Below are 5,372 nucleotides of genomic sequence, written 5' to 3'. Positions count from 1 at the left end.
TCTTTTGAGCTTCTGTTTCCTGACCCCCTGATGGTCTTCACGTGACATGCCATCTATCTCCCTCTCTTTGCTTGCTCACTTGGTTGATTAATCTCTTTTATATTTCAAAAGAGATTGACATAAAACACACCCTACATCAATACTATCTCATTAACATAGTAAAGAAACTAATTTCTGAACGGGCTTAGAACCACAATGAACAAACCTGTCTCTGTCAGGTCCATTACAAACCACGGTGACTCTCCAGTGGTTTCGAAGTCTGTAAATCTATGGCAAGTTATGGCCTCATTGTCTTCCCAGGAAGCTGCTGGTGGATTTGACCTGCTGACCTTTTGGTTAGCAGCCCAACACATAGCACCGCACAGATAGCCACTCCAGGGGTTAAGAGAACAGCACACACTTGAGGGGAGGACATGAGCCAATGCACTGTTGTTGCGTACCAATGAATCAGAACCGATGCATAGCTGACCGCCAAGAAGACCTTCAGAGGCAGTGTCTCACACGGGAGGAGAGTCCCCGTCTTTCTCCAGCACAGCAGCTTCTGAACTCAAATCACGTACCTTCTGGTTGGCAACACAGCTCCTTACCACCAGGCCACGAGAGCTCCCCAGTCCAATGCATAGCACGGGGTCTATCAGATTTTCCCACTAAAAGTGAACTTCTTTGTGATCAATCATCTCATGGAGGAAGGAGTTCTTGGTTTAAGGAAAAAGGTCCACATAAATATGGACCATATAGTGTACATACGTCTATATGTATGTCTGTCTGAACTCAGCTCTTTTCAGGCCGTAGATAACAGGCAGAGCAGATCTGTGACCCCTAAGAAAAGGGAAACCACTGACGTGGGCCTTCCCACCGCCTCAGCTCATTCCAGCCAGGCGGTGCCTGGAATTGTTGTGGAGAGGGAGAATTTAGAGAGAACCAACTGAGCTCTCTGAATTGAGAAATCAGTCTGAGGAGATTAAAAAAAAAACAACCAAAAATGCAAAACTTCAAAAGGATCTCCCTGTGAAGAAACAGCTGTAAAATTCCACTACTATCAAATCAGTGTAGAAAACTCAACATCCAGCAACACAAAACGCATTATGCTAGCATTTAACTAAAGATTAGTAGTTTAAAGAAGAAGCAGAAGAAGATGGCCCATAACCAGAAGAAAAATAAGCTAACAGAGGCGGACCCCAAATGACTGTGTTGTTGGGTGCCCTCGAGTTGAGTACGACTCACAGCGACCCTATGAATAACAGATACGAACCCTGTCCTATCCTGTGCCGTCCTCACCGTCTCCGACACCTTTAAGCCCATTGCTGCAGTCACTGAATCAATCCACCTCGCTGAGGGTCTTTCTCTCTTTTGCTGACCCTGCGCCTTTCCAAGCATGATGTCACTCTCCAAGAAATAACCATTCCTAGCAACATGCTCAAAATCTGAGAGACAAAGCTTTGTATCTTTGTCTCCAGGGAGCACACGACAGCACTCTGGCTGTGCTTTCTCTAAGACATACCTCTTCCTTTGGCAGCCTGCTGGATATTCAGTCTTCTTCTCCAACACCACTGCTCAAAGGCATCAATTCATCTTCTGTCATTTTTATCCGTAGCAGGTGACTTGGAAGACCATGGCCTGAATCAGACGCACTTTAGTCCTCAGAAATAACATTTGGAGAGGCCCCTGACTGCGGACTTTGCCAGTTCAATACATCTCCTGGTCTCCTGACTGCTGGTACCAAGGGTGTTGATTGTGGATCCAAGTAAGATGACATCCTTGACAATCTCAATCTTTTCTCCATAGCATTAGCATTCTGCAAGACAGCTGATTGGACCTGAACTCTTGAACAAGGTTAATGTCATGAAAGGCTATTCTAGGTTGGAGATGGTTCTGGATCCAAGACTGTTCTGGATCTAAGTTTGTTCTAGCTTCCAGAAGAAGTTTGTTCCAGAAGAATGTTCTGGAAAGAAACAGATCCTTAGTGGGATGTTCCTCTGTTCCTGTGCTGGAGCCTCAGGGTCAGTGGCCCATCACTCAGAAGCCTGGTGACCAGGCTGTTCTGTTTATGGCTTTAGCCCTGCTTCCTCTCGTGGGTCACGCGCATGCTGTCTCCCAGTTTGTAAAAAATGGCTATTTTGACATCATCTCCATGTCGTTGTTGCGTGGTTGGTTTGTTTATGTGCTTCCCAGTCAACCGTGCCGTATGGCAACCCTATGAGCAGCAGATCTGAGCCTTGCCCTCCATGGCCCCATCCCCACGGTCTCTGACCGCTCAGGCCCTTTGCTACGGTCACTGTGTTGATTGATTCTGTAGAGGATCTTTTTCTCTTTCTCTGATCCTCTATCTTTCCCACCACGATGTCTTTTTCCAAGGACTAGTGTGCCCCAACATTCCCTTGGGCAATCCTTCTCCATGCTGACCCTTAAATTGGCCATGAACTTGTCTTGCTCAAGGAGACAGCAGCAAAGGTGGCTTCAGCACAGATATGTGCACTGGGCTTACCCCTGTTCACACTGGCTCTGCTGGGAGGTGAGAGGTCATGCAGTCAGCTGTCAGCTAGCCCCTGACCAACAGAGGCATGAGTGAGCCACTGGCCATGAGCTGACCACAGATGTAGGACAGCCCTGGAGGGGTCACTCAGGCTGCCCTAGACTGGAAGACCCAGCTGGACCCAGTAGTTCATACAGCAAGTAACAGCAGTTGTTGCTTTAAGCTGCTAGGTATGGGGTGTTTTATGCAGCAATACCAACTGATACACCCACATGGGTGGTGGATAAGAAAGTTGGGGTGTTCTCTGACTGCTTATGGAGAACCCCCAGGGGTGGGAGCTGGGGGGTGAGCTGAGCCCCTCACAGGGAAGGCTAGAAGGCTTCTGATAACCCTTCAGTGGGTAGAGGGCAAAAAATGCAGAGTTTACTGATGGTTGGACTTAAAGGGCTAAAGGGAGGTGACTGTCTACACAATTAGATGGATGACAGTGTTAACCTGGAGGTGGAGAGACTAGAGAGACCGAGCTTGGTTTGGGAAAGAATAGAGAAGGAGAGAAATAAGAAACTAATTATCTTATTAGTTTCAACAAGAAAGTAATTTCACTGTGTCTGCTAGGTGTTGGAGGGGACAGGAAGTGTGGCTGGGCTGCTGGGACTCTGGGCAGACATCTGGGAGGGTTCATGGGGCCTCCTTTTCGTTGCACCGAGAGGAGGAAGCTCCCTGAGAAGCCACGGGCTCAGAGGAAGTGAGCTGACTGCCCGCCCACAGCCAGCACTTATGTGGCCCCTGTGATCTGTGGGGACCTGGGACCTGCTTCTATCTGGACCCCAGGACCACTGCCTGAGTGACTGTGGTCTTTGTTTCTTCCCTCAGAAGAGCATCCCGGTGAGTCCTCCTGACTGGTAGCTGCTTGGAGCTCGGCTGCTGGAACTTTCTGTCCGAGATGCTGGGAGTCAGGGAGCCCTTCCCACTCGCCCTGTGAAAACTGAGGCAGAGAGAAAGGGCAGTGCTCCTGACGCTGCACAAAGGCCGAGTGGAACCTCAAATCTCAGCACTCCTCGCCATCAGGTCCAGCACGGAGGCTGCTAACCTCCCAGCCCCGCAACATTTGAGGGTGAGGAGAGGGCCCAGACAGGAGGACAAGGTGTCCTTCTCACACTGCAGTGCGGGGTCCTTTGCTCCATTTCCTTTGCCATGTCCCTGGGGCTTCATGCACTTCAGGGGAAGGATGTCACCCCCAGATTTAGTGAAGACCCAGAGGCACAGAGGATCTAGCCTGACCTCTGACAGCTGGAGGCAGCTCCCAGCCTGTTCCTGGCCTTCCCCTTGTGAAGATGGCTCAGGATGGGGTGGGGATAGCCCCAAATCACACAGTCAGAGAGAGGGGTGCTGGTGGGGTCCCAAGGGGCATGGCCCAGGCGAGGTATCACTCTCCAGCCATAGATCCCTGTGTCCACCAACTGGGAGGCTTGGCTAGAGAGGCCATGGCTGGCACTGGAGGCTGTGTTTTCCCCACCCCTTTTTGTGGGTGGGGTGGAGCTATAGGGGCGCCCCCAGACTGGTGCTAGTCTGCAGTGTGGGGTGGGGTGAGGGGTGGCTCTGACACCATCGGTGCTTTCACAGCTGGGAGGGGCCCCGGAAGGGCTTGTGCTTTGAAAGGGGCTTTGCCGTCACCCTCAAATGCCTGTTGGGGTCTGCACAGGCTGGGGGCGGGCTGAGAGGAAGTAGGCTGGGCCCAGGACTAAGGCGGAAAGGAAGTGGCCCCAACGGCAGGCGATGTGAGCCCGCCCCGCCCCCAAGGTGCAGCCCTGTAGTAACGTGGGAGGAAGAAGGGTTATCACGCTCTGTCTGCAGTGGCCACACCATGGGCCCAGGCAGAGCAGAAGGTTCTGGAAGCAGGGATGGGTTGGGTTGCTGTACAGCAGATTCCAGAGCTCTGGCCAAGCAGTGAGGTGGATGAGGCACCCTGTTTTAGAGCGTGAACCCCAAGAGTCCCCTCAACCCCCCCCTGACGGGGGCGGGGCAGTGTGCCTCATTTAAAGGCAGGATTGGAGAGCGTCAGGGAATGAGGGCTGGGTCAGGCGTCAACCTCTGAGCACGGAGCACACGCAGTCAGAGGACTCTGGCTCTGTCAGCCCATCCAGGGGCTGCAGGTGCCCCCAGCGCCTACCTGTCTCCCTCAGGACCCCGGTTCTTATGGCAGATGTCACTATTCCTTACTGTTTTCACTTCCAGAAGCCCCCCACCAGGCCCAGGGGACCCCCAGGCAGTCCCAAGGATGCTCCAGGGAGGGTTCACCTTACTCCTTTGTCCCTCCTGACCTGAAGTGGGTCCCTGTCCCTTATTCAACAATCTCCTGCCTCCAGGGCTGGAACCAGTCAGATACACACATGGGGAGGGGGCTTCTGGGAGGATGACTCAGCTGCCCCTGCTCCCCCAGGCCCACAAAGGAGGCTGGTCCCTGGGAGAGGGGCGACTCGCAGCGTGACCTCTGGCCCCTCCCAGGTGCTTCCTCTCCAGATCTGGGCTCCACGATGTTGCCTCAGCCACTCTCAGCCCCTGCGTCTCCCCAGCACCTGTAGCCCACATGGACCCCAAGCCCCTTGTCCTTCTCTGGGCATGGCCTTGATCCCTGAGACATTCCTTTCTTCTGTCTTTCTCCAAGGCTACCCTACCCTTCAGGATTCTGCACCAGGCTGTCTTAGTCTGGAAGGTCCACTGGAATTCTGTCCACCACCGTTGGCTACCCCAACCCCCTGACCCATGACCTGTCCGCTCAGGACCTGCTCAGCCCTCACTCGTGCCTCCTGGGCTGGGACAGGACGAGGATATGCAGTGCTTTCAGACAATGACCCTCAATGACCCTCTGCCCCTACATCCGCAGAACAGCCAGCAGAAG

This window comes from Elephantulus edwardii, unplaced genomic scaffold, assembly GCF_000299155.1.
Source record: "Elephantulus edwardii isolate Elephantulus edwardi_28Jun2011 unplaced genomic scaffold, EleEdw1.0 scaffold00064, whole genome shotgun sequence".
NCBI lineage: Eukaryota > Metazoa > Chordata > Mammalia > Macroscelidea > Macroscelididae > Elephantulus > Elephantulus edwardii.
Note: the sequence above shows the minus strand (reverse complement) of the source record.